The sequence below is a fragment of the Chiloscyllium plagiosum genome, unplaced genomic scaffold (genome assembly GCF_037043375.1).
Source record: "Chiloscyllium plagiosum isolate Xiang-an unplaced genomic scaffold, Cpla_swu_hap1 HiC_scaffold_7, whole genome shotgun sequence".
Lineage (NCBI taxonomy): Eukaryota > Metazoa > Chordata > Chondrichthyes > Orectolobiformes > Hemiscylliidae > Chiloscyllium > Chiloscyllium plagiosum.
In genome coordinates, this window is record NW_028270145.1 from 102,851,324 (window position 1) to 102,873,908 (window position 22,585).

Below are 22,585 nucleotides of genomic sequence, written 5' to 3' on the forward strand. Positions count from 1 at the left end.
CAATGAACAATTACATCTGCCTTTGAAGGTTAAGGAGGTTGCGTCTCCCTCTCCACTCCCTGGTAGTTTGTAAACAAAACCTATGCATGGATTTTCAACTGATTTTGGTACACAGTCTGGATATAGCCCAAGGAAGAAATGTTTTGTTTGTGAAGATGTATATTCAGATTCATATATGAGAATTGTTTAACAATTCTGTTAAAATTGTGTTGACGGTTGGTTATTCTGTAATGTTGTTGATTGTGTGAGAATGATGTAGATTGACTCAACTGCTGTGGTGGAATTTTTCATTATTATTATTGCTTAGCATCCCATTTTCACAAATTCCTACCTCGAATGCAGGAACAGCAAAGATTAATTTATCCCAAATTCATGAGTTTTGGACTCAATATATTTGTGTTCACTGTGTTCCTTTTTAACATTTGTCCATCTATTTATTGAATGTCAGAAGGATAAACCAGTAAAACTTGAAAATGATAAAAGCTGGTCCAACTCATCTTTTAAAATCTCAACATGGATCTCTAGTACATTAATTGCAAAAAAATGTTTTTCTTAACCTTTTTTTGTCCTACTAAAACAGATGGATTGATTGATTGTATTTCCAGCTGGCAAATTGGTATAGACAGATACAATCAGATTCATGAGGAACTTGGAATGGTACTAGGGGAGGAGGAACCTGTACAAACCTGAATGTGTTGCGAATTAATGGGACTGTGACTGATATCTGTAGTGGTTGTAATGAGAACAGCCAGGTGGACTCATCGAATCTGAGTTCACTGATTGGGGCAATTAATCTGATCCAATCGGAGAAACTGATTAGAACAGGAATGTCAGACATCCTGTTCACTCTGAGAGCTGGCTCTGAGGGAGCTGGATCAGTGTCAAGGACTCCCCACATGTAAATCAAGGATGACTTGGTGATGGGATACCAACCTCTGTCAAGTTATTTCAATATCGTCACAGGGAAACTTGCTAAGTGATATTGGCTGAGTTGTCAGGGGTATGGGAACCTGAGGGGAAGCCCAAATTCAAAGATGGTAACGTTGGTAACAGCAAGTCATAAAAAGTCTCGAAGACATGAGAAACAAAGTCAAGCATCGGGTATGCCTTGAAAATGGAATGATAATAAAAAGATATTGGAATTCTACCTGAATGCATGTTGCATTCAACAAGGTAGACATAATAAAGATACAAATAGAAATACATGGATTGCTAATGCAGAAATGTGGCTCCACAGTGCTAGAACAGGAAATTAAATAATCATGGATGTTTGATGTTTAGGAAGGACAGTCAAGAAAAAAAAAAGGTGAAGTTACACCAATAATAAGGATGAGATCAAATCAAAAGAATAAATGGAACTTGCATAGGTTGAACTAAGAAACAATAAGGGAAACAGAAATTGGTTGGTGTTATTTACTGGTCACAGTGGCAATTTGAGGCATGATAGTGATCAGGAGAGGCACATGTAGCAAAGCACAGTTATCGTGGATGACTTCAATCTGTATATAGACTTGCTAAACCAAGTGAACACTAAAACTGTGGAGGATGAGTTTCTGGAGTGTGCTAGGGATTGTTCTTTTGAGCAGAATTCTAATGACCCAATTCAAAGTCTTGCTGCTTTGTTTCTGCCAGCACATATTAATATTTTTACTCAAAACTACATAGGACTGTCATGTTTAACTTTTAACTTTGTTTCTTTACATTTCTACTTTGTACCTAAGATTTTGAACCTAGGTATGTGTATGCAAGATGATGCTGGGACTAGTGACATTGTGTACTTTTCATTGTACTCATGTACCTCAGTACTTGAGTACGCATGACAATATATTGAATTCTAATTCTAATATTTACTTCTAGGATTATGTCATGAATAAGAACTATTTAGTAATCTCAATGTGAAAGAACTTTGAGGGATTTTTTATCACAATATGATAACATTTTACATCATATTTGAAAGTGAGAGTATTCCATCTCAAGTAAGAGAATTAAACTTGAATAAAGGAATAAGGAACAAACCTTGTGAGGTGGACTGGGAAAATACATTGAAAGGTATGACCATACGTTTTAATGGATAGTTTTTCTTTAAACAGCTATTACATGAGTTGTAGCAGCTGTATGTTCCTTCAAGGTGCAAAAACTCAAAAAGGTCTCTCATTATTGACTTTCGGTGGGATGTTACTCATGCTCCCCAACACATTAACAGCACAGAGGTGGAACGAGTGTAGAGTGTCAAACTCCTGGGAGTGGTCATCCACAACAAGCTTTCTTGGACTCTTCATGTGGACGCACTGGTTACAAAGGCCCAACAACGTCTCTTCTTCCTCAGGCAGCAGAGGAAATTTGGCATGATGGCAAATACCCTTGTCTACTTTTATAGGTGCGCCATTGAGAGCATTCTGTCTGGATGTATCACTTCCTGGTATGGCAACTGTATCATTCAAGATCGGAGACGGCTACAGAGAGTGGTGAACTTGGCCCGGACAATCATAAAGGCCAACCTCCCATCTATAGAATCCATCTACTCGGCCCACTGTCAAGGAAAGGCTGCCAGCATTCTCAAAGATCCATCCCACCCTGGCAATTTTTTTTCTACAACCTCTACCATCGGGGAGAAGGCACAGAAGCCTGAACACACACACCAGCTGGTTTCATAACAGTTTCTACCCGACTGTTGTTAGAATACTGAATGGACTCACAAACTCTTAACATTCGCCTGTATCTCTGTTTTTGGTTTTGCTGCTGTTTACCTATTATTTACTTATCTATGCTGTTTAACTCTGTGATCTGCCTGTATTGCTCACAAGACAAAGCTTTTCACTGTGCCTCGGTACACATGACAGTAAATTCAATTCAATTCAGTTCAATACATTCAATTCAATTCAATTCAATGGTGAAAAACAAAGGAAGCTCAGGACTGTGTGTAATTAAATGAAAAGACTTATAAACTTACCAGAAATAGCATTATATCTGAGCATGGTGAAGTTTTTTAGAATACAGCCAAGTAAGACTCTGACATGGGACATAATCAAGAAGGCTAATGGAATATTGGCTGCTATTTCAAGAGAGTTGGAATGTTAGAATAGTATTACTATACAAGGTGCCATTGAGACCATATCTGGAGTACTGAGAGACATTTTGATCCCTTTATTTAAGAAAAGGTATTATTTAATTGGAGGTTTCTCAGAGAAGGTTTCATCGGATAATCACTGCTATAGAGGGATTGTCTACTGAGCGTAGGTTACTCCAATTGATGCTAGAGCAATTGTTCATTCTGAAATTAAGGAATATGAGTCAAAGGCAAGTATATGGAGATCGGCCACAGATCAGCCATGATTTCACTGAATGGTAGTACAGGCTTGAGGGGCTGAAAAGCCTACACCTTTTCCTTTGTTCATATGTTCTAATCTTTGGAATTTAGAAGAATGAGAGGCGATCGTATTTGAAATGTATTGGATTCTTATGGGACATGACAGAGTAAATGTTGAGAGGATGTTTTATCACATGGGAGAGCTTGGGACCTGAGGGCAGTCTTAAAATAAAAGGGCACCAATTTAAGACTGAAATGAAGAGGAATTTCTTCTCTCAGTGGGGAATCTGTCTTTGGAATTCCTTGAACAGACATCTGTGGGAGGAGACTCCTTATGAATGTTAAGGCTGAGGTAGATAGGTTCTTGATCAGTTGGCGAATCAGGGGTTATGGAGAAAGGGTAGAAAAATAGACATGAGAAATGTTGGATGAGCAATGATCCTGTTTAATAATGGAGCAACCTACTCCTGTTTCATATGCTGGATTAGTGGTGCTGGAAGAGCACAGCAATTCAGGCAGCATCCGAGGACAGGCAAAATCGACGTTTCGGGCAAAAGCCCTTCATCAGGAATAAAGGCAGAGAGCCTGAAGCATGGAGAGATAAGCTAGAGGAGGGTGGGGGTGGGGAGAGAGTAGCATAGAGTACAATAGGTAGGTGGGGAAGGAGATGAAGGTGATAGGTCAGGGAAGAGAGGTTGGAGTGGATAGGTGGAAAAGGAGCTGGGCAGGTCGGACAAGTCCGGACAGGTCGAGTTACTGGAGGTTAGAAACTAGGATGAGGTGGGGGAAGGGGAAATGAGGAAACTGTTGAAATCCACATTGATGCCCTGGGGTTGAAGTGTTCCGAGGCGGAAGAAGAGGCGTTCTTCCTCCAGGCGTCTGGTGGTGAGGGAGCGGCGGTGGAGGAGGCCCAGCACCTCCATATCCTCGGCAGAGTGGGAGGGGGAGTTGAAATGTTGAGCCACTGGGCGATTTGGTTGATTGATGCGGGTGTCTCTGAGATGTTCCCTAAAGCGCTCTGCTAGGAGGCGTCCAGTCTCCCCAATGTAGAGGAGACCGCATCGGGAGCAACGGATACAATAGATGATATTAGTGGATGTGCAGGTAAAACTTTGATGGATGTGGAAGGCTCCTTTAGGGCCTTGGATGGAGGTGAGGGAGGAGGTGTGGGCACAGGTTTTACAGTTCCTGCGGTGGCAGGGGAAAGTGCCAGGATGGGAGGGTGGGTCGTAGGGGGGCGTGGACCTGACCAGGTAGTCACGGAGGGAACGGTCTTTGCGGAAGGCGGAGAGGGGTGGGGAGGGAAATATATCCCTGGTGGTGGGGTCTGTTTGGAGGTGGCGGAAATGTTGGCGGATGAGTTGGTTTATGCGAAGGTTGGTAGGGTGGAAATTGAGCACCAGGGGCGTTCTGTCCTTGTTGCGGTTGGAGGGGTTGGGTCTGAGGGCGGAGGTGCGGGATGTGGATGAGATGCGTTGGAGGGCATCTTTAACCACGTGGGAAGGGAAATTGCGGTCTCTAAAGAAGGAGGCCATCTGGTGTGTTCTATGGTGGAACCGCTCCTCCTGGGAGCAGATACGGCGGAGGCGGAGGAATTGGGAATACGGGATGGCATTTTTGCAAGAGGTAGGGTGGGAAGAGGTGTAATCCAGGTAGCTGTGGGAATCGGTGGGTTTGTAGAAAATGTCAGTGTCAAGTCGGTCGTCACTGATGGAGATGGAGAGGTCCAGGAAGGTGAGGAAGGTGTCAGAGATGGTCCAGGTAAATTTAAGGTCAGGGTGGAATGTGTTGGTGAAGTTGATGAATTGCTCAACCTCCTCGCGGGAGCACGATGTGGCGCCAATGCAGTCATCAATGTAGCGGAGGAAGAGGTGGGGAGTGGTGCTGGTGTAATTACGGAAGATCAACTGCTCTACGTAGCCAACAAAGAGACAGGCATAGCTGGGGCCCATACGTGTGCCCACGGCTACCCCTTTGGTCTGGAGGAAGTGGGAGGATTCTAAGGAGAAATTGTTAAGGGTGAGGACCAGTTCGGCCAAACGAATGAGAGTGTCGGTGGAGGGGTACTGTTGGGAACGTCTGGAGAGGAAAAAACAGAGGGCTTGGAGGCCCTGGTCATGGTGGATGGAGGTATAGAGGGATTGGATATCCATGGTGAAGATAAGGCGTTGGGGGCCGGGGAAACGGAAGTCTTGGAGGAAGTGGAGGGCGTGGGTGGTGTCTCGAACGTATGTGGGGAGTTCCTGGACTAGGGGGGATAGGACAGTGTCGAGGTAGGTAGAGATGAGTTCAGTGGGGCAGGAGCATGCTGAGACAATGGGTCGGCCAGGGTGGTCAGGCTTGTGGATCTTGGGAAGGAGGTAGAACCGGGCAGTGCGGGGTTCCCAGACTATGAGGTTGGAAGCTGTGGGTGGGAGATCTCCTGAGATAATGAGGTTGTGTATGGTCTGGGAGATGATGGTTTGGTGATGGGGGGTGGGGTCATGGTCAAGGGGGCGGTAGGAAGAGGTGTCCTCGAGTTGGCGTTTGGCTTCAGCGATGTAGAGGTCAGTGCGCCAGACTACCACTGCGCCCCCTTTGTCCGCTGGCTTGATGGTGAGGTCAGGATTGGAGCAGAGGGATTGGAGGGCTGCACGTTGTGAGGGTGAGAGGTTGGAGTGGGGGAGGGGGGTCGACAGGTTGAGGCGGTTAATGTCCCGGCGGCAGTTGGAAATGAAGAGGTCGAGGGCAGGTAATAGGCCAGCGCGGGGTGTCCAGGTGGATGTAGTGTGTTGGAGGTGGGCGAAGGGGTCCTCGGAAGGTGGGCGGGAGTCCTGATTGTGAAAGTAAGCTCGGAGGCGGAGGCGACGGAAGAATTGTTCGATGTCACGGCGTGTATTAAATTCATTGATGTGTGGACGGAGGGGGACAAAGGTGAGTCCTTTGCTAAGGACTGATCGTTCGTCCTCAGTGAGGGGGAGGTCTGGGGGGAAGGTGAAAACTCAGCAGGGCTGGGAGCCGGGAGCTGGTGTAGGTGTAGAGCTGGGAGTGGGGTCGGAGCCAGTACCTGGAGTGGGTGTGATGGTGGGGGGAATGGGGGTAGAGTCATGAGTAGGGGTAGTGTTCCCCTCGGGGTTCTGGGGGGTGGGGATAGTGACAGTGGGGTCTGTCGGGGGCGTGTCAGCAGAATGCAGGTGAGTGGCACTGGTGGGGGCGGAGGTGGTGGCAGACATGGCAGTAGGGGTGGCGGAACCATCAAAGTTTTACCTGCACATCCACTAATATCATCTATTGTATCCGTTGCTCCCGATGCGGTCTCCTCTACATTGGGGAGACTGGACGCCTCCTAGCAGAGCGCTTTAGGGAACATCTCAGAGACACCCGCATCAATCAACCAAATCGCCCAGTGGCTCAACATTTCAACTCCCCCTCCCACTCTGCCGAGGATATGGAGGTGCTGGGCCTCCTCCACCGCCGCTCCCTCACCACCAGACGCCTGGAGGAAGAACGCCTCATCTTCCGCCTCGGAACACTTCAACCCCAGGGCATCAATGTGGATTTCAACAGTTTCCTCATTTCCCCTTTCCCCACCTCATCCTAGTTTCTAACCTCCAGTAACTCGACCTGTCCGGACTTGTCCGACCTGCCCAGCTCCTTTTCCACCTATCCACTCCACCCTCTCTTCCCTGACCTATCACCTTCATCTCCTTCCCCACCTACCTATTGTACTCTACGCTACTCTCTCCCCACCCCCACCCTCCTCTAGCTTATCTCTCCATGCTTCAGGCTCTCTGCCTTTATTCCTGATGAAGGGCTTTTGCCCGAAACGTCGATTTTGCCTGTCCTCGGATGCTGCCTGAATTGCTGTGCTCTTCCAGCACCACTAATCCAGAATCTGGTTTCCAGCATCTGCAGTCATTGTTTTTACCCCGTTTTTATCCTGTTTCATATGGTCTAGTGGAGGACCAAACACTAACAAGCAAAGGTAGAATAGAATATAACACTTTAACTCCTTGTCCCCACAATTCCCCCACCCCCAATCTGCCAAGGGCATGCAAGTCCTGGGCCTCCTCCACCACCCAGTTCTAACCACCTGGCGACTGGAAGAAGAACGCCTCATCTTCTGCCTTGGCACCATCCAACCACATAGGATCAATGTGAATTTCACCAGTTTCCTAATTTTCTCTCCCCCCACCTCATCCCAGATCCAATCTTCCAACTTGGTACTGCCCTCTTGAACTGTCCTACCTATCTATCTTCCTTCCCACCTATTTGGCACGGTGGCTCAGTGGTTAGCATAGCTGCCTCACAGTTCCAGGGACCTGCGTTCGATTCCTGCCTCCTTTCTGTGTGGGTTTCCTCTGGGTGCTCAGATTTCCTCCCACTATTCAAATATGTGCAGGCTAGGTGAATTGGCCATGCTAAATTGTCCATAGTGTTCAGGGATGTGTAGGTTAGGTGCATTAATTGGGGTAAATATAGGGGAATGGGTCTGGGTGGGTTACTCTTCAGAGGTTTGGTGTGGACTTGTTGGGCCAGTTTCCATACTGTAGGGAATCTAATCAATCCATCTTCTCTGACCTATAACCTTCATCTACCTATCGCATTCCCAGCTACCTTCCCCCAGCCCCACCTCTCTCCCATTTATCTCTCAACACCCTTGGGCCAAAAGCCTCATTCCTGATGAAGAGCGCATGCTTGAAACATCGATTCTCTTGCTCCTCGGATGCTAACTGACCGGCTGTGCTTTTCCAGCACCACACTCTTTGACATGAATGAAATCTTGCCAAAAAAAGCAAAAGACCATTAAAGATTATATCAGTATTTTTAAGAAAAACATTTGGTTAAAGTGAGTATGGGTCCATTGCAGTCATAGTCAGGAGAATAAGTAATGGTGAGTAGAGAAATGGCAGAGAAAGTAAATGATTGCTATGTTTGTTTTCACCGAGGACAGGATTAGAAATCTCCTGGAATTACAGATTCAACTGGTTCACGAGAATAATGAGTTGTAGGAAATCAACATTTGTAGTTGTATAAGACTCTGGTGCGGCCGCATCTGGAGTATTGTGTGTAGTTTTGGTCACCATACTATAGGAAGGATGTGGATGCACTGGAACGGGTGCAGAGGAGGTTTACCAGGATGTTGCCTGGTATGGTAGGAAGATCGTATGAGGAAAGGCTAAGGCACTTGGGGCTGTTTTCATTGGAGAAAAGAAGGTTTAGGGGTGACTTGATAGAGGTGTACAAGATGATTAGGGGTTTAGATAGGGTTGACCAAGAGAACCTTTTTCCACGTATGGAGTCAGCTATTATGAGGGGGCATAGCTTTAAATTAAGGGGTGGTAGGTATAAGACAGATGTTAGGGGTAGATTCTTTACTCAGCGAGTCGTGAGTTCAGGGAATGCCCTGCCAGTAGCAGTGGTGGACTCTCCCTCTTTATGGGCATTTAAACAGGCATTGGATAGGCATATGGAGGATAGTGGGCTAGTGTAGGTTAGGTGGGCTTGGATCTGCGCAACATTGAGGGCCAAAGGTCCTGTACTGCGCTGTATTTTTCTATGTTCTATGTTCTATTAGTAAGAAAATGGTAGTGGAGAAACTAATGGTGCTGTAAGTTAATAAATCCCAAGGACCTAATGGTCTTCATCCAAGAGTGTTGAAGGTAGTGGCTGTAGAAAAAATGTATGTCTTGGTGATTATCACCCAAAATTCTACAGATTCTGCAATGATTCCTGCAGATTGGATGGTAACAAGCATCACCTTATAATTTAAGAAGGCAACGAGAGAGAGATTATCGAACTACAGATCAGTTAGCCTTACATCAGTAGTAGGGTTAAAGCTAGAATCTATAGAAAGGATGGAATCAATGGACACTGGGGTCATAACAATCTGGTTGGGCAGGGTCAGTATGGTTTTGCAAATAGGAAATGATGTTTGACGACCTTGTTGGAGTTTCTCAACAATGATATTGACCAAATTCTTAAAGGAGAGCTGATGGATATAGTATAGCTAGGATTTTCAAAAGCTTTTGGTGAAGTTCCCACAGGAAACTGGCAAGAAAAATGTAAGCAAGTGGAACAGGAAGTAATGTAATCATTTGGATTAATGATTGGCTAGCAGACAGGAAACACACAGCAAGAATAAGGCTGGTTCTGTTGAGAAGTAAGGGTTCTGATGAAGGGTGACCGACATAAATCATTAACTCAGTTTGCTCTCAATAGATGCCACCATAGCTGCTGTGTTTCTCCAGCATTCTCAGTTTTCTTGATGAGAAATAAACAGACCATTGGCGTGTTGTAACTAGTAGGGTAGCACAAGGGCCATTGCTTGGGCCCTGCTCCAATGATTTAGAGGGAGCACTATTTCCAAATTTGCCGATGATACAAATTTAAGTGAGAATGTGTGGTATGAGAAAGATGTAAACTGGCTTCAGGAAGACTTGGACAGGCCTAGAGGGTGTAGGGCAAGAACCTGGTTATTGGAATATAATGTGGAAAACTTTGAGGTTATCCACCTTGGGAGAAGAAACAGATGTGCAGAGTATTTCTTTAAATGGCAAAAAAGTTGAAAAGTATAAGTGTACAAAGAAATCTAGATTCTTAGGTGCCCTTGTCAAAAAGTCACTGAAGGCTAACATGCAGGTGCATCAAGCTGTTAGGATGATTCAACGAATTGTTAGTCTTTAGTGCAAGAGGAGTTGGGTACAGAAGTTGTGAAGTTTTGCTTCAGTTATACAGGAGTTTGGTTAGTCTGCACCTGGAGGATTGTGGGATACAGTTTTTGTTTCCTTGCATCAGGAATGGGATCTTTGCCATAGAGAGAATACAACAAAAGGTTCACCAGACTTGTTAAAGGATAAGCAGGAGGCTAGAAGAACATAGCAAGCCAGGCAGCATCAGGAGATGGAGAAGTCAATGTTTGAGGTATGGCACTTCTTCAGAAAGGATGGCAGGACTGTCCTATGAAGAAAAACTGGGAAAACTGGCCTGATATTCTCCAGAATCTTGAGGAATGAGAAGTGATTCCATTATAATTTACAAGGTGCTTAAAAGCATAGATGCACATAAAATGTTTCCCTGGTTCAAAAGTCTAGAACCAGTAGGCACCATTGGAAAATACGGGAGGTGCTGCTTAGATCCAAACTGAGGAGATTTTTGTTAATGCAGATGGTTGTGAATCCTTGGAATTCTCTACCCCAAAGGGCAGTGGAAGCTCAGTCACTGAGTATTTTTAAGATAGAGATTGATAGATTTCTGATCTTCAATAGTATAAAGAGATATGGAGGTGGCTAGATAAAAGGCATTGAAATACCTGACCAGCCATGATCATATTGAATGATGAGGTAATGAGGTAGGTCCAGTGGGCTGAATGGCCTATTTCCATTTCAATAATCCTGATGGCCGACCAGCTCAATTGGACAAACTTATTAACAACCTAGCATTTTTACAATATTCAGAATGGCTCATTAACCTAAAATGTTTCTCCACTGATGCTATCTGACCTACTTAGTGTTCCAGTATGTTATCTTTCTCTTATAACCACTTTATATATTTCATAATGCTCAGTTTTACATTAAAATATATCTTTGTATATTGGATTGTCTATGACAAATCATGTAAGTATTCAGAATGTTTTCATCTTTGGCCTTTGGAAGCTGGCTTTGAGGGCGGCACGGTGGCACAGTGGTTAGCACTGCTGCCTCACAGCGCCAGAGACCCGGGTTCAATTCCCGCCTCAGACGACTGACTGTGTGGAGTTTGCACATTCTCCCCGTGTCTGCGTGGGTTTCCTCCGGGTGCTCCGGTTTCCCCCCACAGTCCAAAGATGTGCAGGTCATGTAAATTGGCCATGCTAAATTGTCCGTAGTGTTAGGTAAGGGGTAAATGGAGGGGTATGGGTGGTTTGCACTTTGACGGGTCGGTGTGGACTTGTTGGGCTGAAGGGCCTGTTTCCACACTGTAAAGTAATCTAATCTAATAATGGACAGGTGATTCAATGACGAACGTGGTGTTCCTCAAAGTAAAGAAGGAAAGGGTTAATGTTGATAAGGATGTCTGAGCTGTGTGATTTTCAGTAAGTATACAAATTTTCTCCATCCTGCTGAGCTATAATTATGCTTATCTCACATGATTCCAACCAATTTAAATGTTCTATACATAGCAATGTCCTCTAAAACTTCTTCAGTATATCTTGTTAGGATAGACAGTTTTATGAAGGGATGTGTGTGAAAATATTTGAAGTAAGCCTATAATTGGACAGGCATTGTTGAATTTGCTGGAGCTAATGGTGAACATTTTTGGCAACTCCAAAGTGCTGATACATCATGTTATGTTTTTCTGATACGATAACTAAAATTTATTTACTTTTTCCTTATATCCAATGTTAGTGTTCTTTTATTCAGTTTTAGTACTACATTTGTAATTTTTTGTAACCTTTACATTGTTTGAATAGTTCTGCACACTTGTTGGATTATTTGTTTCCTTTGGTTAGAGTGCAACAAGACCTGAACAATAACCAGGCTTGGGCTGTCAGTGACAAGTAACATTCACACACATCATTATCCAGACACTACTATCTCCAGTTAGTGACAATCTAAGCATGGCCCCTTGATATTCAGTGGTGTTCCCATCCTGAATCCCACACTATCAACGTGCTGGGACTTACCTTTGACATGTAACTCAACTGGACTCACTACATAAACATAGTCTCAACAAGAGCAGGTCAGAGTCTCGGAATACCTCCTGACTCCACAAATCCCATCTACAAACATAACTCACGCACATCCACTCCTGCCACCATTGACACATGGTGTGTTGTTTGCACAAGTTGCGGTACAGAAATTTGGTAAAGATGCTCATACAGCACCTTCCAAACTCACAACCACTTATATCTAAAAGGACAAGGACAGCAGATACATGGGAACACCACAAGCTGCAAGGGCTGCCCTCTAAGCCACTCACTTATCATTGGAAGTATATCACCCTTCTTTCATTGTCATTAGATGAAAATCCTTGAATTTCCTCCCTAATGGCATTGTGGGTCAACCTATACCAGGTGCACTGCAGCAGTTCAAGAAAGCAGCTCACCGCCACCTTCTCAAGGGTAACTAGGGGCGGGCATCAAATGCTGGCCAGGCAGTGATGCCCATGTCCCACAGGTGAATTAAAATAAAACATTACAGTATTACCACAGTTTTGCCCCTACTTGACTCACTAAGTTGGGGTTTACTAACCACTTTTCTCTCATGCCTGTTTTAACGACGACATCCAGGCATTATACAGCAGGACCATCAAAGCAGCAGGGTTAGCCTTTAATGGTCTTAATCTGCTGATTTTCTAGCTTGGCGGAAGTCACAAAGCTGCCAAAGAGCAAAGCTTATATCACTCTTCTAACAAATTGCAGGTTAAGACATGTTGTGGTAATTATTCACTTAACAGAGTTTCAGCTCATCCTTTACCTGACTCGCGAAAGCAATCACAAGTTAATGGGAAGACAGTGACATAGCATAATGTCACTCGAGCAAGTAATTCAGAAAACGCACAGCTAGTCAGGCAGCATCCGAGGAGCAGGAGAGTCAATGTTTTGGGCATAAGCCCTTCATCAGTAACGTACTCCCTTGCTCCTCAGATGCTGCCTGATTGGCTGTGATTTTCCAGCACCACACTTTTTGATTCTGACTCACCAGCATCTGCAGTCCTCACTTTCTCCAAGTAATGTAGAACCCAAGTGTATTGCTCGGGGGGGGGGGGGGGGGGGTGGGCATTACAATCCCATCATGGCGCATAGTGAAGTTCAAATTCAATAAAATCTGGAATTAAACAGGAAAAACTGGTCAAATAGTGCCGAATATGTAACAACTGTTGCTTATCTTTGAAAAGCTCCATCTGATCCACTAATGTCCTTTCGGGAAGGAAATCTGCCATCCTTAACAGGTCTGACCTCATTATGTTCCTAGATCCGCAGCAGTGGGGTTGACTTAACTTCTTTGTGATATGGGAGAGATACAAAATGGTGGATAGGTGGTATTTTTTCACACAGAGGGTGGTGAGTGTCTGGAACAGGCTGCCAGAGGCAGTGGCGGAGGAGAGTAGAATTTTGACATTTCGAAACATTTGGACAGGTGTGTGGATGGGATGTATATAGAGGGTTATGGACCAAATGCAGGAACGTGGGACTAGATTAATTGTGAGAACTGGGCAGTGTGAACAAGTTGGCCAAAAGACCTGTATCCAAGCTGTAAATCTCTGTGACTCAAGTTGCATTGACGATGGGCAATGAGTGACAGTGAGACCAACCATGTCAAGAATAAAGAAAATTGCATTTATATAGAAACTTTCACACAGAAAAGCAGCTTCTCAGGAGGTATTACTGAAGAAAAATGACATGGAGGCACACCAGGCTGGGGTTTTGCCATCAGAGACAGGAATTTGGAGGCAAGATTAATGCTGTGTGGTAATCCCACTACCATCACCAGAATACCAGGAAATGGGATCAGGATACCAGGAAATGGGATTTTCCCGTTGGAAGGCCCCACTTTGTGCCAAAGGGTCTGCCTTCTCACTTGAGACCTCTAAAGTGGGACTGTCCCTAGCTGAGCTATCCACAGAGCCCATCTCAACGACTATCTGATTTTCAAGAATTTCAATGATAAATGCCAGCAAGAGATCTGAGCCTCAATTGCTAGGATTTTTGAAAATGCTGATATTAGCTTCCTGGGTTCAGTGAAACCAAGGTGGCACCTCCCCAAAATGTGGCTATTCTATGAAGCTGCTCCCCTGCCCCCACACCCTCTCCTGCCCACCTCCATCCCAATTCCCTTACTGACCTCCAGCATCATTAAAGTGCCTCCAATATTACCTTTCAGTGCCTAAGAATCCTCAAATCTACTTTCTATTAAACATCCTTCAAGATGTTCCTGGGCCTTGTACCCCACCACCATAGCCATACCCCCTCATCTCAGTGGACCCTAGAGAGAACCTTGGAAGGCTGTCTTCACCAGCGAAAATTCTGTGAGCCAGGTTGAATGAAAGCAAGAGGGCTTCCTGTCCAGTCTCCTTTCCCACAGCCCACACAATGGCAACTGCACTCTGGTTAACACTGCTGCCTCACAGTTCCAGCGATCCGGGCTTGATTCCACCCTCGAGCCACAATCTGTGTGGAGTTTGCCCATTTTCCCCATAACTGCATGGTTTTCTTATTAGTGCTCCAGTTTCCTCTCTCAGCCCGAAGACTGAGGTAGATTGGCTGTGGTAAATTAGCTTGTAACATCCAGGGATGTGCAAATTAGGTGGATTAGCCATGGTAGTCCAAGTTACAAGGATGGGGTATGGGGGCTGGGTCTGGGTGGGATGCTCTTCAGAGGGTCGGTAACAGACTCAATGATCTGAGTGGCCTCTTTCTGCACTGCAGGGATTCTGTGACTCCTGCTTACCATGCTTGATGGCTGTTTGTTGCAATACTGCCTCAGTTTGTACAGTGGTGAAAATTAAGGATGTGCAAGAGCTTCAAATTTGTGGAGCAGCAAGGGGACAGAGGGATGAAGTATGGGAGAAATTTACAGAGATAGGTTTGGATGAGGTCATGGTAGGATTTGAAAACAGGGACAAGAATTTGAATTTTGAGGCAATGCTTGGGTCCCAGCAGCACAGGTTTGTATGAGCTCAGATTTATGTGAGGTGCAAGGTGGGAGTTCAGCCAGGGACATCACTCCAATAGTCAAGGGCAAGGGAACAAAAACTGGATGAAGTTTTTAGTAATAGCTGAGTTGAAGTAAGGTGCAGACAGGAATTATTTAATGGAGAAGGATGCTGAGGGTCTTAACGATATTGTGTTTACAGGGTTGAAAGCAGAGATCAAATAAGATGTCAAATTTGTGAAGAGTCTGGGTAACGGGCCAAGGTGTGATTTGTTGCTAACGGCTATGCTATCAATATATCTGTTTAGAAGGGCAAGATTATGATAGGAGGTTTCTTGAAAAGTCAAGCTATCATCATCAATCAATTATATTCCATTCAATATCATGACATTGGTCCTATCATCCATCAAACAGCATTAGATGGTGAGGTCCTTGTGCACAATTAAATGGACGTTGTGGAGGGTGATGTAGAGAAGGAAGGTGATGAATAATTAATGATAAGAGTGTCCTATCCTGTTCAGCCCAGTCAGCGCTAAGGTGAATGGGATAGGAAGCTTTTCAAGTAATGTGGTTAACAGCTGCCACATGAAATGCAGAGGCACATTCAGTCAAGTTGAAGGTCAAAAGCTCAAATCCTCCAACCCTGGCAACATCCTTGTAAAGCTTTTCTGAACCCTTTCAAGTTTCACATCTTTCCAATAGGAAGGAGACCAGAATTGCACGCAATATTCCAACAGTGGCCTCACCAATGTCCTGTACAGCTGCAATATGACCTCCTAACTCCTGTACTCAATGCTCTGACCAATAAAGGAGAGCATACCAAACGCCTTCTTCACTATCCTATCTACCTACAACTCAACTTTTAAGGAGCTATGAACCTGCACTCCAAGGTCTCTTTGTTCAGCAACACCCCCTAGGACCTTACCATTAAGTGTATAAGTCCTGTTAAGATTTGCTTTCCTATCGGAAAGATGTTGTGAAACTTGAAAGGGTTCAGAAATGATTTACAAGGATGTTGCCAGGGTTGGAGGATTTGAGCTAAAGAGAGAGGCTGAATAGGCTGGGGCTGTTTTCCCTGGAGCGTTGGAAGCTGAGAGGTGACCTTATAGAGTTTTACAAAATTAGGAGGGGCATGGATAGGGTAAATAGGCAAGGTCTTTTCCCTGGAGTCAGGGAGTCCAGAACTCGAGGGCATAGGTTTAGGGTGAGAGGGGAAAGACATAGAAGAAACCTAAGGGGCAACTTTTTCACGCAGAGGGTGGTATGTGTATGGAATGAGCTGCCAGAGGAAGTGGCGGAGGCTGGTACAATTGCAACATTTAAGAGGCATTTGGATGAGTATATGATTAGGAAGGGTTTGGAGGGACAGGGGCCTGGTGCTGGTAGGTGGGACTAGATTGGGTTGGGATACCTGGTCGGCATGGATGGGTTGGACTGAGGGGTCTGTTTCCATGCTGTATTATCTCTATGACCTCGCATTTATCTGAATCAAACTCCACTTCTCAGCCCATTGGCCCACCTGATCAAGATCCTGTTGTAAAATGAGGTAATCTTCTTCGCTGTCCACCACACCTCCAAATTTTGGTGTCATCTGCAAACTTACTAACCATACCTCTTATAACCGCATCAAAATCATTTATATAAGTTACAAAAAGTAGAGGACCCAGCACCGATCCTTCTGGCACTCCACTGGTCACCGGCCTTCAGTCTGAAAAACAACTCTCCACCACCACCGCCACCATCCTGTCTTCTACTTTTGAGCCAGTTCTGTATCCAAATGGCTAGTTCCCCCTGTATTCCACGAGATCTAACCTTGCTAACCAGCCTCCCATGGGGAACCTTGTCAAACATTTTACTGAAGTCCTATAGATCACATCTACCACTCTGCCCTCATCAATCCTCTTTGTTACTTCTTCAAAAAACTCAATCAAGTTTGTGAGACATGATTTCCCACACACAAAGCCATGTTGACTATCCCTAATCAGTCCTTGCCTTTTCAAATACATGTACATCCTGTCACTCAGGATTCCCTCCAACAACTTGCCCACCACAGACATCAGGCTCATTGGTCTATAGTTCCCTGGCTTGTCCTTACCACCCTTTTTAAACAGTGGCACCACGTGAGCCAACCTCCAGTCGTCCGGCACCTCACCTGTGACTATTGATGTTACAAATATCTCAGCAAGAGGCCCATCAATCACTTCTCTAGCTTCCCACAGAGTTCTAGGGTACATCTGATCAGTCCTGGGGATTTATCCACCTTTATGCATTTCAAGACATCCAGCACTTCCTCTTCTGTAATATGGACATTTTGCAAGATGTCACCATCTATTTCCCTACATTCTATATCTTCCGTATCCTTTTCCACAATAAATACTGATGCAAAATAATCGTTTAGTATCTTCTCCCATTTTCCACGACTCCACACAAAGGCAATCTTGTACACACTTAACAAATTCCTCTTCATCTATACCCTTAACCGTATTCATGGTCGCAAACTGTTTGTCAATTCTCATTAGCTCCATTTTCATCAGTCTTTGTACATGCATATGGATATTGTCTCTAAAGTCATGCAGTTACAGTCATAGTAGTGTACAGCACGGAAACAGACTCTTCTGTCCAACTCATCCATGCCGACCAGATATCCTAAATTAATTTAGTCTCATTTGCCAGCACTTGGCCCATATCCCTCTGAAACCTTCTTATTCATATACCATCCAGTTGCCTTTTAAATGTTCTGCCATCAGTATGTGTGCATGTTGCCATTTGCTGTTCATTTGGTATCTTTTGATTCCTAGGGTGATGGCAGATTGAACTTAACCCTAATAAGTTTGAGGATGATGTAGTTATGAAGTAGTAACATGACAAGCCAATGCTCAGTGAATGACATGAGGAAACCTAGAGGGACAGAGTGGTCTTGGGGTGTTTGTCCAACATATCCCTGGTGTTGGCATGACAGATTAATAGGATAAAGTGAGGATTACAGATGCTGGAGATCACAGTCGGGAGTTACAACAGCATACAGGACCCTCCCGCCTCATCCCTGATCCAGCCTTCCAACTCGGCACCGCCCTCTTGAACTGTCCTACATATCCATATTCCTTCCCACCTATCTGGCACAGTGGCCCAGTGGTTAGCACTGCTGCCTCACAGCACCAGGGTCCCAGGTTTGATTCCAGCCTCAGGCGACTGTCTCTCGAGTTTGCACATTCTCCTCATGGGTTTCCTCTGGGTGCTCTGGTCTCCTCCCACAGCCCAAAGATGTGCAGGTCAGGTGAATATTAAATTGCCCATAGTGCTAGGTACATTAGTCAGAGGGAAATGGGTCTGGGTGGGTTACTCTTTGGAGGGTCAGTGTGGGCTGAAGGGGATCTAATATAATTATTTCCCAATTGTAGTCGTTAACACACTTGCCTGTAAAACTCATTGTGTGCAGCCACACAGAAACCTGAAAATACCGTGGAGACAACTCCAAACTTTTTCACTATAGAAAAGATACCAGACGTTGAAGTGAAGAGACTCCATACAGCGAAAAGAAATGAGAGAGGATGGTAGTTATTAGTATTCATTTACTTGCTCTCTGGTTAAATGAGTTTGCTGTTCATTTTTATTTTGTCCCTCCTGAGGCAATTCTATGAGGTTATATAATTCACCTATCAGTCATTCCTAGAGCTCTTGTTTGTTTAATGATAGATGATTCAACTAAAATCATAATCATTATTGTGCTTTACTTCAAGAGCTCATATTCCAATTCAACTCATGGCCGCTGATTGATACTATAAAGCCTTTGTTTGTCACATCGTGAAGAAGGAACTACTAAGTGAGAATAACAAATGTTGTGGTCTTGTTACTGACCTCTCTTGAGATGCTGGGGAGTAAAGTGTATGTATAAATGCATAATTACCACACATCCTGTTGCATTTACTCATCTTTTGACAGGTAAAGTGCAGCATTACATGATCCCTGTGAAACCCGCCTTTATTTTCACCAATCATGTTTCGATAGAAAGAGAAGTTAAAGATGAAGGGTGTCTAACTCATCAGCTTCTAATGTTGGGGTTGGCCAGCGGTTCGTTTTCCACAAACAACACAAACATACTGACATTTAGTTCAGTTAGGCAGTGTCATTCCAGTATTAAGCTAGATCTTATGAAAGGCTGAATTTAACAGTTTGGAGTGTGGAGTTTGGAGGGGAACTTGCAGGTGGCAATGCTTCCATGTGTTTGCTGCCCTTGTCCTTCAAGATCATAGTGATCGCTGGCTTAGAAGATGCTGAGGAAGTGGGAGGGTGGTTGGTAAGTTTGCCAATGGCACGAAGGTTGGTGGAGTTGTAGTTAGTGTGGAGGGCTGTTGGAGGTTACCACGGGATATTGACAGGATGCAGAGTTGGGCTGAGAACTGGCAGATGGAGTTCAACCCGGAAAAGTATGAGGTCTATCAGTTTGGGTGGTCGAATTTGAATGCAGCTTACAAGTATAAAGGCAGGACCCTTGGCAGTGTGGAGGAACAGAGGGACCTTGCCATAGATCACGTCCAAAATTGCCATCCAAGTTGATAGGGTTGGTAAGAAGGTGTATGGTGTGTTGGCTTTCATTGGCAGGGGGATTGAGATTAAAAACTATGAGGTTATGCTGCAGCTCTATAGAGCCCTGGTTAGACCACACTTGGAATATTGTATTCAGTTCTGGTCGCCTCATTATAGGAAGGATGTAGAAGCTTTAGAGAGGGTGCAGAGGAGATTTACCAGCATGCTACCTAGACTGGAGGACAGGTCTTATGAAGAAAGGTTGAGGGAGCTAGGGTTTTTTCATTGGAGTGAAGAAGAGTGAAAGGTGACTTGATAGATGTGTACAAGATGATGAAAGGCATAAATAGAATGGATAGCTAGAGACTTTTTCCGTTGGTGTAAAAGTCTATCATGAGGGGTATAATTTTAAGGTGATTGGAGGAAGATTTAGTGGAGATGTCAGAGGTAAGTTCTTTACGCAGAGAGTGTTGGGTGTGTGGAATGCACTGTCAGCGATGGTAGTAGGATCAGATGCATTAGGGACATTTAAGCGACTCTTGGATAGGCGCATGGATGATAGTAAATTGAAGGGTATGTAGGTTAGTCTGATCTTAGAGTAGGAGAAAGTGTTGACACAACATCGAGAGCCGAAGGCCCCGTGCTGTACTGTTCAGTGTTCCATGTTCCACGTTCTTAACCCTTTATTTCGACTTCAAGCTGACGAGAATCAGGTTTGTTTTGATTTAAAAGTTTATTCATGCATGCAAGGGAATACATTGAAAAATTGTACTCAGCTCAAATCTTTCTTTGCAAGAACAAAGATTTTAAACTGATTTTGCAGACAACAAGCTTCCAGTCAAAATGTATACATTGACTCACTCACATTAGTCATGTGGAGGCGTTGGTGGGACTGAGGTGGACAAAGTCAGAAGTCAAACAACAGCAGATTATAGTCCAACAGGTTTATTTTAATCACAAGCTTTCGGAGTGCTGCTGCTTGGTCAGGTGAAGTGGAGGGAAGTGCACAGGCAAGGAATTTATAAGTGGATAGATAATTGCATGATAATTCCATGTAATTAAGAGTGTCAAAAGATAGTATAAGTGGTGTGAGTGGAGTGTTGACAGGCTGAATAACAAGTCTCTACAGGTAATCAAAAGTGTCAGATGGTGTGAGTAAAGCATCCATAGCTGAATAGCAAATGAAGGGATGACCTATGAGAGAGACTAATGAAGTCTGCAAAACCTTAGTATTCGATCTGCTGACACTCCACTTGCACCATTTGTACTATTAACTGGAATTAACTTGCAATTATTTCTCTCTCTGCCTGTGAGCCTCCCTCCACTTCACTTGATGAAGGAGTAACAATCTGAAAGCTTGCAGTTTCAAATAAACCTGTTGGACTATAACTTGGTATCATGTGACTTCTGACTCATATTAGTGTTCGCTTAACTTGGATTCCAAGTTCGTACACATGACTGTATTATCCAATCATGGTATTATCCACACATGATTATGCTTATCCAAATATATCATATGTTCACATTTTCTTGCATTGTCTAATCATACTTCGTGATTACAGAAAACTTGTAGCATCGAGTTGTCCTGCTCTTAGACCGTCTACTATCTATACTGTCATTTGCCTTTCACTCATCAGAAAAGCAAAAGTACAGCAGGACTTACTTGCCATGTATATAGGAAATAATGCAGTAAAGAGTGACTTCAATCCATACACAACACGCTGGCACAGTGGTTAGCACTGCTGCCTCACAGCACCAGAGACCCAGGTTTAATTTGCAACTGTCTGTGTGGAGTTTGCACATTCTCTCTGTGTCTGCGTGGGTTTCCCCCCACAGTCCAAAAATGTGCAGATTAGGTGAATTGGCCATGCTAAGTTGCCCATAGTGTTAGGTGAGGGGGGCAAATGTAGAGGAATGGGTCTGGGTGGGTTGCTCTTCAGAGGGTTGGTGTGGACTTGTTGGGCCGAAGGGCCTGTTTCCACGCTGTAAGTAATCTAATCTAATTTTTGGTGGGAATACCTAAATGCAAGTAAGAAAGCAAAATCAGGGCAAATGAAAATCACATAGGATCATTATCTCAATCATGAAAAAAGAGCTTGCATCATTTTCTTTGGTGCAAAACGTTTTAAATCAGTAAAACTTCCATAAATATTTCCAGAATTTCGAGCACAAATTACTGAAGCAAATTTAGTTTCCCAAATCTGTGCACTGCGTGAAATAAAATTGACCTTGCAGCCAGCCTTAGCTCTGATGAAGAGTCATCACAGCTCAAAACATTAGCTTGCACTCTGTCGATGGATGCTGGCTGACCTGCTGTGATTGCCAGCACTTGTTGTTTACCTACCACACAAGTTATTTTACAAATTCCCACTATTTGGTTCTTTCAAGAGTCTGAAATATTAAGCTAGTTCTTTCGGGTGCAAGGGCATCAGCTGATGCCTCTTAAAAACTTCAAAACTTTTTATTAAGTTTACTGAGAAAATAGTTCCTCTATCCTACATAAATATCCAATTTTATGCTGTAATTTGTAAAATCGGTTTGAGTGATTTATAAACAGGTTGTTCATGAGTTGACATTTAGAAAAGAACGTACCTTTTCTGAAGATGAACTCCTTCAATTGTATTTATTAAACTGCACTAAAGTAGTGTTTAAATATGTCAGGGATACATATGTTATAGAGTAACATTTTTGAAAAAGTAATTGGAATTTAAAATGGACCAATTGTGGTGTTCAGTCCAGATTTTAAATTCATCAATATGCAATTAGGTTTGAGTAGAAACTTTTGAAAAAAAAACTTCTCAAAGCAGCTGTAATTTGAATGTAATTTTTAGCCAAATTGGAAACTCTGATGATTTCTATATCTGGTTTTTAAAGGAAATAGCCATGTTTTTTAAACTCTTCCCTAGGCTCAGGAATTGCCCCTTTATTGGAAAATTGCAAATGCAGCTCGGTTATTTACACCCAGGTTAAACAGGAAGTATGAACTAGGGTTTGTACTTAAGGATATCTATAGTTACAGGTAAACAACTATGAACTGTTGACCTGTAACACTACATTTTAAAACTCTAACATCCTTATAAAACGCTCCCTATACATACATGCACACACACACACATTGGTGCCAAGAGAGGGGGAGTGG

General features: G+C 43.9%; 1 protein-coding gene across 3 annotated transcripts in view; it reads left to right on the plus strand.

The window, feature by feature from the left end:
• The window catches only part of LOC122551780 (contactin-associated protein-like 5), a 1,290,980-nt gene that overhangs the window by 852,645 nt on the left and 415,750 nt on the right, over positions 1 to 22,585 (plus strand). The gene's annotated exons all lie outside the window — the stretch shown is intronic.